The sequence below is a fragment of the Pantherophis guttatus genome, chromosome 1 (assembly GCF_059756535.1).
Source record: "Pantherophis guttatus breed Tessera chromosome 1, ASM5975653v1, whole genome shotgun sequence".
In the NCBI taxonomy this organism is placed as follows: Eukaryota; Metazoa; Chordata; class Lepidosauria; order Squamata; family Colubridae; genus Pantherophis; species Pantherophis guttatus.
In genome coordinates, this window is record NC_142063.1 from 109,325,446 (window position 1) to 109,337,518 (window position 12,073).

General features: G+C 37.3%; 1 protein-coding gene across 3 annotated transcripts in view; it reads left to right on the top strand.

Annotated features, from left to right (window-relative positions):
* The window catches only part of C1H11orf24 (chromosome 1 C11orf24 homolog), a 30,526-nt gene that overhangs the window by 588 nt on the left and 17,865 nt on the right, over window positions 1-12,073 (top strand). For 2 of the 3 annotated variants that reach the window (XM_034416763.3, XM_060687764.2), the window contains exon 2: window positions 2,080-2,173. The exons of the other annotated variant lie outside the window; for it this stretch is intronic. The gene's annotated coding sequence lies outside the window, so the exon portion shown is untranslated. The remainder of the gene's footprint in view (window positions 1-2,079; window positions 2,174-12,073) is intronic. 3 annotated transcript variants of the gene reach the window in all.

Below are 12,073 nucleotides of genomic sequence, written 5' to 3' on the forward strand. Positions count from 1 at the left end.
CCCATCCTCCCCCTTAAAATCTAAAGACAAAAGTAGATCTTAAGGCGGCTTTCCCCAGCCTGATGTGCCCCAGATGTATTGGACTATATTCCCCATATTCTCCAGGGCACTGAAGGCAGGACGGCGAGGCTGGGAAGATAGCAAGATCCTAACGATTGGAGTGATCGCCTGGAGCTGCTTCGCTGTTCTCACATTCCGCCTCGAGTGTGTCACTGCAATTCTAAAAGTAGCATTTTAAATCGCGGCTCTGCCTGTTCCTGATGGGATGCTGTTTTATCAAACTGCTTTGATACTATTATATACAGTGCCAATAATAGCACATGGGGGAAGTGTTATTAATTGAAATAAGAAATCTGAGAAAAGAAAATCACTTGCATCCAGTGTGATCTAGGATGAAACAGCAGAGCAAGACAGACATAAAGAATGCACCCCTGGATAATCCCAGTGCTCTTGCCCAAATCAGAAGCCTTTCCCCTTACAATTCAGGAGTTGTTTCAGTCGTAATTATGTACTAGAAATCATTCAGAAAATACTGTTGAGAAAACATCCTGACGTTGAGAAATGAATGAGCTATAGTGTGCTGTTTAATAATTTGATACTGGATGCGTTGGCTTCTTTTCCTGGTGCGTTTTGCTTTAAATGTTCTATTTAAAAAAACAGTATACCTAGCAAACCATGCAGAAATGTATTGACATTTATATAACCGTGAGTAATGTATAGATAGGCATGCAGACTTAAAATTTCTATACTAGTTCAGAGCAGATTAACAAAAGCTTAACTTCTCCTGACTCCTGTACATTGTGGTCTGTTTGAATTAAATTCATCCACTTTTTGTCCATGCTTTGTTGCATCATTTCCTTGAAGTTATGGCACTTTTAGCTAAGGTCCATTTAGTTATTTTACATGTAGTTATTTTGCTATCAGGAGCATGAACTCTGAAGAAGATGTTTCTATAGCCTTCTGATGCTGCACTAAAGCCCCTTTGCAATGTATATTAAAGTTCTGAAAAATAAAGGTGTGATACAAATTTAATAAATATTTTTTTGTCTGTATTGGTCATCTAAAAGTAGCATTAAATTCTGCATTGATACTAATGCTTATCCTGGTCATCTAACAGTACAGAGTATCTTCCAGTATTTTTACATGCTGAAGTATAATCTAAATAGACCCTCCTCCCCCAATTTTTTCTTTGATTGTTGCAGTTGGAAAAGGCTGTTGAGACTTGAAATTCCTGCAAGATACTTATATTTGTTTGATGCATTTTTTTATGCATTGTGCTGATAACCAGCTCAGATTGCTTATCTACTTAGAAAATGTTTGAACTGGTAGTAACTGCTGACATAAGCTATCCATTCAGCTATCTAAATTGCAGTACAGATTGAATCTATATAAAGAATGACCCTTGGGCTCATGTCAAATCTGTATGTAGCATAGCAAAGCAAGTGTTCCTGTGTTAACTGGGCACAAAGAGCATACAATTGTATCTTTAAGATGGGCTGTTATGATCTGCCTGTTTTATAATTTGGGCCAGTTCTTAACTAAATCCTGGCTGTTTCAGTTTTACAATCCAAGAACAAGACATTTTGGTTGCCTCTAGAAAAATTTCTGAGTATTAGATCAGCTATGATTTTCTTAAGAGTACATGGGTTTGTCTGAATTATTTAGTCATATATAGTATTTGCTATTCAATTGTGGCATGCTTGAGGCCAGATTCCATGTGTTGGATCAGTAGTATGTAATGTTAATATGTTAAGTCATCCTGCATTTCTAAGATGCCATTTTGTAAGGGACTCTACTGTAGATTCTTAATATTCTAAAGGTGCCCATGAGCTATCAAAGCCATGGATTTCTTTTGTCCTGTCTGAAAGGCACAAAAATCATGGTGTTTTTTTTTCTTGAGATAACTATTCTGTATAGCAATAACATAAAGTCCTTTTCTTAAAAACTGATAAATAGTCTTAATGTTTTCTTTCTACTTTTTATTTCAGGCTTTAAAATATTCAGGAATTCTATCAGGCATCCAAAACATCATGTTGTTGCTTGTGATTAATTCTTTGCTTTTTGCTTCTTTTTATCCAGTCTTGGTCTCACAAGGACTGAGCAGCTGATTGTATAACTTTTGAAGACATGCTGTCCCCATTACCTTCTCTTTGCTGAGAGTATGTGTTACAAGGTAAGGAAGAAGGGAGAGCTTCCCCTTCCTTTAGTATAGTATCTTCCTAATACTGCATTTAAAGTCAAAAACATTGGCTTTGAAGACACATTCAAATATTTAACTACCATATTTTTCGGAGTATAAGACGCACTCCCCCCCCCAAAATGGGTGAAAATTTCGATGCGTCTTATAGACCGAATACGGGCCTATTTTTCGCCTCCTGAACCTTCTGCTTGTTGCGTTTTCGGCCATCCCAGCCCCCAGAAGCACTCTGTAAGCCAAAAATGGGCGCATTTTTTATGAAAACAGGCCTGTTTTTGTTTTTTTAAAAAAATTTGATTTATATGCCGCCCTTCTCCGGAGACTCAGGGCGGCTTACAAAGGGTTAAGCAATAGCCTTCATACTTTTGTATATTTATACAAAGTCAGCTTATTGCTCCCATAATCTGGGTCCTCATTTTGGTGAAAACATGCCAGTTTTTGGCCTGTAGAATGCTTCTGGGGGCTGGGGAGGGCGAAAACGCGACATACAGAAACCAAAAACTATTTCTTTTCTTGTTTTCCTCCTGTAAATCTAGATGTGTCTTATAGTCTGGTGCGTCTTATAGTCCGAAAAATACAGTATTTAAAATATTTAAATTTCAACCCATCAATGAATCCCAGAACAAATGCAATAATAATCTGCAGGTGGAACTTGAATAATGGCCATGACACTTCACTGAATGTGACTATGGAACTATAGAATTTAGTAAAAAGGATTCTTTTTTTCCCCCCTAATTGGAAATTTTTAAGGCTCACTTAAAATTAGGTCAGGGTAAGGGCCATTCAAACTGTTCCAAGAACAAGGTGGTTATGTGTGTAATTCTTTTTATTCACTATCAACGATATTTTAGGGATTCTCTGAGAATTTTTTGAGAATAAATAAAACCCTTTTAATATACAAGTAGTCCTCAACTTACAACCACAATTAAGCCCAAAATTTCCATTGCTAAGCGAGGCAGTTGTTGAGTGAGTTGCATCTCATTTTACAACCTTTTTTGGCAGTTGTTAAGGGAATTGTGCAGTTGTTAAGCAAATCTGGCTTCCCCCATTGACTTTGCTGGTCAGAAGCCGGCTGGAAAAGTTCCAAGGAGTGATCTCATGACCCTGGGACAGTGCAACTGTCAGAAATACATGCCAGTTGCCAAATGCCCGAATTGTGATCATTTAACCATGGGGATGCTGCAACGGTTGTAAGTGCGAAAAACTGTTATAAGTCGCTTTTTTCAGTGCCGTTATAACTATGAACGATCACAAAATGAATGGCTGTAAATCGAGGGTTACCTGCAGGCCCCTTTCTTGCTCTATTGTTATAGTAGTTTAATGGGGGGTATTTGAAAGCTAGTTGAAAAGCCAACAAGCCTTTCTTGCATGAAGAACTACGTTGTGCCTAACTCATGGTTTCATGGTTACTTTTTCTTCATGGAACAGAATCAGAAATAAAGAGAGTACAGTGATAGTGTGACTAACAACAGGCTTTTTATTGTTAATATTATTATCCTAGAGAAATTTGGTTTTTCTCTGTACTTCCATTCAAAACAGTTTCTCTCCTCCCACACACATCTGGTGTTTGTAGCTGTGAGGCCTGTTTTTCAGAAGCCAGTTTATTTTTGTATTGAGATATTTGAGAGAGCCTTGCTGAAAATCAGTGCTAAGAAAGTAGCAATAGCACTTAGATTTATATACCGCTTCACAGTGCTTTATAGCCTTTTCTAAGCGGTTTACAGAGTCAGCATATTGCCCCCCAAAATCTGGGTCCTCATTTTACCAACCTCGGAAGGATGGAAGGCTGAGTCAACCTTTATGATTCTTTATCGGATTATTTAAAGTGGTTTTAAACATAAGGGAGCAGGGAGAAATGTTGAAAGGTGTATTGTATATTTTGGTTGCATAATTTACAGTTCAGTCCAACAGTGAAGTTCAGTTTACAATAGTTTTGCAAAATACAATCTTTTTCTTTATTTTTTTGTATATAAAAATTATGACTAGTCATAATTTAACAGAATACTATGGTGGACTGTGTTAGAGGGAGTAGAAGCTGATAGAAAAATTAAGGTATTTGCAAGAAAAGGTGTGAGAAAATGTGGCTAGAGAGGAGCTGCTTGTTGCAATTTGTAGAGGATACAAGGAATGGTCTTGGAGGACCAAAGAGTGGCTGCCCAGACAACAATCAGACAAGAGTGGCTTAAGTCCATTTTAACAAATTAATTTGAGAAAACACCTCAGCCAGGCCCCTTCCTAATTCACGTGAAGATAAAATGAGGGAGGAAGAAAGCACATTCAAGATTCTTTTACTATCACTGGTCTAATAAAAGTAGTTTTAGATTTTTATGGCATTGATTTCTTAGTCTGGTGTATCCATTAGAACTGACAAGTATTCCATTCCGCTAAGGCACATTAAAGGTTCTTTCAGAGCATTTTTTCCAAAATCATATTAAAACATTTGATGCATTGCCATAAGAATAAGGAAAACGTTGTGGCCTCCAAAAGCTAACACACCCTTTTTTCAAATATATAAACATAAAACATTTTTGTTAGAAAGTTAATGTCTGTAACAATACTTCCTCTAGTTTGTTTGCATTTTGGTGTGCAAGACTAGAGAAATACAGTGGTAGTTCCTCTTCAGAGGGCCAGAAATTATGCTATTCACAAAATAAAGTAATATAAAGTAAAATTATATTATTCACAAAATAAAGTAATATCTTTATTTTCTGATGACTTCAGGTTAGGAATATGCCTTATAAAATACTGTGAGAAATAGTTTTAAAAGGTGAGAGTTTTATCTTTCTTAGGTTCTCTTATTTTAGTGCTTTGAGATTGTTGCTTCAGTGCTTTTTCTTAGCTTTCCTTATACAGAAGCTCCCTGATTGATCTGAGCCCAATTCTTATCCCACCTGTTTAGATTGGATCACTATATCATTTGTCTTAGCAAATTGGGCTTCCATCTGGTACAATAAGGAAGCATCTGGAAGCAATAAGGGATGAAATTCTGAGCAAGACGTTATTTTTCATGAGGCCATATTTGTATGCAAAGCACTTCACTGGAATGAAAAAAAAGTGCAGTGGGTGAATACTCTGAAGTAAACTCCTACTTTGCATTGCATAAGATTATTGGGTCCCTTCCTTTCATTAGTGTAGATTCCTGCATCACCCAGCCATTTATATCTGAACTGTGTGAGACTTCAGAAACTTTGATTAATCAGTGTGAATTGTGCTTCAAGACAACCATTTATCTATGCATGTGTGTTTATTTCTTCTGGAAATGTTCAACCATGTTTAAGAGTACCTTTGGGCTATACCTGAGACAATTCTCGGAGTATCTCAGGACCTTATTTATCATCTCCATCTCCTTTCCAGTTACCAATGGTTTTTGACACATTCCATATTTATAACATTTCCCTGATATGCCACATAACTTTAGAGGATATTGGATCAAACTACTTTATAAGGTGGGAATTGCAGTGATAATAAATCCAGCAGCGGTTGCCGTGTTGGAGTGTCTGGGCCACACAACATAGCAATTCTGTGAGTAAGCATAAGATCCATAGTTAATTAATGATTGCTTCTCCAATACTCCTACCCAGTATTGTTTTGGTAACTGTCTAGTCATTCAGCTGTGATTCACATTAACGATGCAACTCTGATCTTGGTGGAGCTTAAAGTGATTGGATGTCTAGGCATGCCAGCTCTCTTCTCTGCCTGGCTATGGAATGTCACTTCCCATCCCCCACCCCCACATGGTTGTCTTTTTTGTTGATGAAAATTAGCAGGGGGGGGGCGATTTGTATTTCTTGTATGTAAGTTAATGTGGAATTATACATACCCCATTACAAATCTGATATAACTCATTAATGAGGAATCCTTGGTGCTCCCTGAGTTTGCTTGTTTTCTTGCAAATGTTTCATTATCCTAACTAGGTAACATCATCAGTGCTAGTAAGAGGTGTTGTTTACTATCAGTTTATATGCTGGTGTCTATGTACTGAGAGCAAATAGCACTCTTTACTAGCACTGATGATGTTATCTAGTTAGGGTAATAAAACATTTGCAAGAAAGCAAGCAAACTCAGAGAGCACCAAGGACCCTCATTTCAACCCTGAGCTATAAATATTATCCTTTATTGATATCATTATCTATTATAATACAGCTCTGGAATTTATTAGTGTTAGGTTTCCCTCCCATCTCCCCTCCCCTTCTTTTAAAGTAGATTTCCAGAGACTGAAAACCCTCAGTAAAGATAAATTTGCTTGGTTTCTGTTTTTGTTTTTTGTTCTGATACAGGTTCAATAGCTCCACTAGCAACTGGAAATGCATTTGCATTTTGCAAATGCTGCTACAGTAAAAAAAAATTGGTTGTTGTTTCAGTGTGGATTTCTGCAGTAGCGGTTGATTTTGTAAAGAAGGTAGCTCAAATGTTGAAACTTAAATTTAGCAGGGAATTTAAACCTGGAAAAGTTTGAAATCAAGCGCGTGATTTCTAGGAACGTTATTCAGGCTTGCTGGCTGGAATAATTACTTGTTCAGAAAGAAGAAAGATTGTAGTGAAGAAAATAAGTTGTTTCACATCCTGCATATTCAATAGGGCACCACTGACAGCGCTAGTTCTTGGTATGCCACAATGAATTGCATGTGTTCAAATATATGCTGATGTATTGGATTTTACCCACATGTCAATGGAGTCCTTTATTTCTTGAAAGAGACAAGGTTCAGTGGAGGCTTTTCTCTGCAATAAAGGAGCAACGGAGAACATTCTTGCATGGTTTGCAATATTTCTTGGCAACTTCTTCCATACTATTCTGGAAAGCATAGCTCAGTGCACATCTCAGAAGACTGTCTCATTTTCTCCAAGCAGGAGTTTCCTGTGATCTGACTGCTGTTTATAGGAACTCCAGATGTAATGTTATTGGGCCTTACTGTTAGAGTTGAGAGCTTAGATACTTCCCTGTCTAAGTGTAGTGTTGTGTTTTGGACTATAACTTGCATAATTCCCAGCCAGCATGGTCAGCTTGTTACTCTTCTTGTAAGAAGAATTACAAGACATGCTGCCCAATGCATCTCAGAGGCACCAGATAGAGAAGGCTCATAGATGCCTCATGTCTTGAGTAATTATGTTAATGTCACTAGACCAAAAGGAAATTAGTGGGATCTTCATACTGATTCTATCAAGCTGCCAAACACCAGAATTCACAGTGTTTTGAATTGGCTGCTATAAAGGAATGGAAGGATAGGCTATTACTTTTTAGCAAATATAGCCGGGAAAAGTCCACAATAAATACATGACACTTGATCTTGTGTAAACAGCCTACAAGCAAAGAGTTCAAAGTCCTTATCTGGAGGCTGTTCCTCTGAATCTTCGAAGTTTGTGTAAATCTTAATTGCAATGAATAAGATCAACTATCCAATATCTTTTGTCAGAAACCACAAGGTGATGTTTCTGAACCTCTGCTTAATATCAGCATAAATGCAGTCTAGAAAAGTATCTGTTATGTGATATTAATTCACATGTTCTTGATTCCAGTTTGGTTTGATAAGAAATGTTCTTTGTGCTCTCAAGCCAATTCTATTTTTTTCAACTTGCAAATGGCTAAACTTTCAAATATATTTTCTATTCACATGTAAACCTTTAATTGCAAGTAGTTGCCCCATTTGTAGTTCCCTTGAATAGTTAATTAAATGTGTATCTCTTATTTGGATTTTGTGACCTTTTGGTTTTAATATTTTGCTACACTACTTGTTTTTTTGTGACCTCTTACAGTAATTTCAAGCATTATAATATGATGCTTATATGTAACACTGGGGGACTTACCTAGATTCCCGAATGTCAAAAACCCGTGGCCTAGTCACGATTGTGTACTGAATTATCTTCTGTTTAAGCAAAAGTCAACTTGCATCTTTACTCCACTCCAATATTATAACTCAAGTCCATCCTCTGTGTTAACAAGCATTATTTGTAGATGAACACCTCATCCAGTTCCTTCCTGTTTCTGACACACACGAGTTGAGACTATTGGTGTATCACAAAAAGAGATTAAATTAAAAAGAGCATTTTTGGGACTTCCTGCATCATACTCTGTTTATGCATAACCATGAAAAATAAGCATGTATATTCATGTTAGGTTTTGGTTTTGTTTTGTTTTATGAACAATTACAATCAGCTTCGGTGTAAAGTATGTTGGAACGATGCTATATGCATGAGACTAGCACAATAAAGCCGTTTATATTTTATTAGTATATGACGAGGGCTTAACATAACATGTCTTTTTTTTATTGAGAAGCATCCAAATGTAAGTAGCCCTAGTCACCTCATGGCTTGACTATTGCAATACATTCTACATGGGGCTGCCCTTGAAGACTGTCCAGAATGCAGCAGTATGATTGGCATGTTTTATATGCCCATGTGACATCTTTGCTTTGTGAGCTGTGCTAGCTGTCCAGAGTCAACTGGAGTCAGGTGGTGTTCAATCAGAAAAAGAAAATTCTTAACTGTCTTTTCATTGGTAAAACCTCTTGCAGCGGAAATCCTTAATAAAAGGATTTTAAAGATAAAAGAGGTGGGGGGATGACTAGCAAGTACAGGTAGTAACCAACTTAGGGGCTTAGGGCTGGGGTACTTACGGGGCTGCCTTCTGCCACCAATTGCCTCCCACCGGCCAGTTCGCTCCCACAGAGAGGGCCTCCTCAGGGTGCCGTCGGCCAGACAATGTCGGCTGGCGACCCCCAGGGGGAGAGCCTTCTCTGTGGTGGCACCTACCCTCTGGAACAATCTACCCCCAGAGATACGAGTGATCCCAGACCTCCGGACTTTTCGTCGGGCCCTAAAAACCTATTTTTTTCAGTTAGCCGGGCTGTCCTGATTTTATGGTTGGTTTTAAAATTTGATACGGATTTTAATTGAAATGTTTTAAATTACGGGCCAAATTTATTTAATTATTTTAAACCTATTTTAACTTTTGTGTTTAAATGTTTTATCCTGGCTGCTCACCGCCCTGAGTCTGAAAGGAGAAGGGCGGTATAGAAATCTGAAAAATAAATAAATAAATAAATAAATAAATAAATAAATAAATAAATAAATAAATAAATAAATAAATAAACAAACGTGTTTAGCGACCACTCAGTTACAACAGTGATGATAAAGTACAGTAGTGACCAGTCCTCATGTTTGTGAAAAAATGAAATAAAACCATAAGCACAGTCATGGTTTCACTTAGTGACCAAGTTGCCAGGTCCCAATTGCAATTGCTAAATAAGAACTACTGTACCTGTAATAGAAAGGAAACACTAGACTCTCCAAGATGTAGAGGACCCGCTGAAGCTTATTCTTCCTAAACCTTGAGCATTCAGGGACTGGTTGAAAACAGATTCTTTGGAAATTAGCATGTCAAAGTAGTATGGAAGTAAGTAGATCTGGCAGCAAGAATTTGAGATTTCTTGTCCTGCTGTCACACCAACACACCAATAAGTGCTCCAATTTCAGTCTTTGAGCATATAAGCAACTTCTTGAGTAGTCTCTGGCTGCTGCTTTCTGAGTTAAAGCTCTCCAGTATGAGGAACCAGCTCTCTTCTCTGCCTAAGCAATGAGCTGAATCCTGGCTGGGAGTGGGAAATTTGTTTAAAACGTCTTGATAAGGGTAATCCCGCAGATGCTCTTTGTCATCCTCTGACATTTCCTTCAACCTTTTCTAGCCTCCACCTCCCTCTTCTTCTGAGCAGCTTTTATGCTCGGCAGGCATTGAGTCTGCAGGTACTCATGTTTTGCTGCTATGGCTTTTAACACTAGCAGGCTGGTGTTTTCCCTTCACCACAGACAGATACTTCTCCTAGATACTTCCTCCCCCCTCCCCCCCACACACATAAGAGATAAGATGGGCTTAATATCACACTATGCTGTAATCTTTGCTTTTGGCTTAGCAAACCCAACCCACAGATTTGAGGTTTATTTAATAAATCGTGATATGGCTGATCTTGTTCTTGAGAAAACCATATTGACTTGTAGTAGTTATATCACTTTCAATGAACCTACAGACTAAATTATTTATAACATGTTCTAAAATCTCCTAGATACTGATGTTTATCTGGTCTGTAATTCTGTGGATCCTTTCATTTGCCTTATGTCGGTAGTCTTTCAATTCTCTGGCTCCTGTTTCCAGGATTTTCAAATATAACAGGTAGTCAGCAGCTTTAGCACCTGCAATTCTACCACTTCAAGGTGCTCACTGCTTTTCACCTGTTCTCAAAAAAGATTATCCAAATTAGAAATTAAGCAGATCCATTGACCTCATTGTCACCTAGTATTTTCACTAAACAGCTATTTTTATTTTTATTTTGGTTATCTTGCCACCTTAAGCTGATTCTTGGATTTAGAGTTTTGGGGTTTTGTTTGTTTATTTTCATTTGATTTAAACTGTTTGCAGTTGTAAGTTGAGGTGGCCTATAAGTTTGATTAGTAAATAACCATTGAGGAAATTAAAATTCCTAGTAACCATCATGTGAGCCCTGGTGGCACAGTGGTTAGAATGCAGTATTGCAGACTATCTGCCCACAGCCAGGAGTCGATTCTGACCGGCTCATCCTTCCATCCTTCTGGTTTTGGTAAAATGAAGATCCAAATTGTTGGGGGCGATATGTTGACTCTGTATACCACTTAGAGAGGGATGTAAAGCACTGTGGAGCGGTTTATAAGTTTAAGTGCTATTGCTATTACTAATTTCATGGTGTGTCACAATTCACTTGTGGAACACATCCATTTATCTTCTCTGTGCTAAGTGGTCAGTAATACATTCTAGCCACAGTACTGTTTTAAATGTCTTTTTCCATTTCTTTCACCTAAACGTTTTCCAGAAGACTTATATTTTTTTATTTATTTATATACAGGTGTGGGCCCTTTTAGCATACGGTGCAACACCTTTTTATTTTTTGTTTAAACAAATTAAATTTAAATTACCATAATTTAAATTATTATATTCTGTTCATGGATATCATCCTACCAAGTTTGTCTCGAAAATCATGTGAAGTTCTTTAGAAACTTGAGCTCATCCTTTTGATTGCTCTGTACATTTGTATAAAGATGCTGAAAACTGTAAGTTAATGTTCCATTCTTTTCCTGTTATAGGAGACAGTGTTATAATTCTTAACATTGATCATCTCAGTTTCTCACTCCATCAAAATTTAATTTTGAAGCTCTCTTGATTGTGAAGCTTGACATCTTTTGGATATATTTTCCTATCTTTGTGAGCAATGCCCTTCTCAAAAGCATAAACTGGTTCATCAGTTCCTGATCCTTCAGTTCTGATTCAGTCAGCACAACAGAACAATTATGTCTATCTCAGAGTTCTTCTGTATATCTTTTTTCATTAAGTTCTTTGTTTCAAAATTTAGTTTCCTTTGCAAAGTTTTGTAATAGGATACAGTTGCAGCTGTGCTTGGTTGCATCACTTATTCCCATGTGGATAGCAGTAAGACGCTGTTATCAAAGCATATGAGTGTTCTGTCATAACCCTAGTCCATGTTTCTCAGAGATAGTTTCACAGTCCAAAGGATTGGAATGACAAATAATCAGTCCATCATTACCACTTTCTAGTCTTGCTACAGGAAGTTGTCCTTCCTCTATTTTTCAAGGCATCAGTTGTACAATTTCTGCCCAGTGAAGTCTGTTGTAGGTCTTCCATTGACATTTGAAAGTCGGACTCCTCTATTAGGGCCAGGCAATTCTTCATTTTAGTAGTTCAGAGCATTTTTAAGTCTCTTGTCCCTGACAAATATTCCCTTTTTGCTCTTTGATTGGTTGTTCAAAAAACATGTTTCATGTGTGTTATATATTTTAATTTTTTAAATAAGATTTGCTTCCTAATATGCCCAATATACTAATAAGTAAATGCATTCA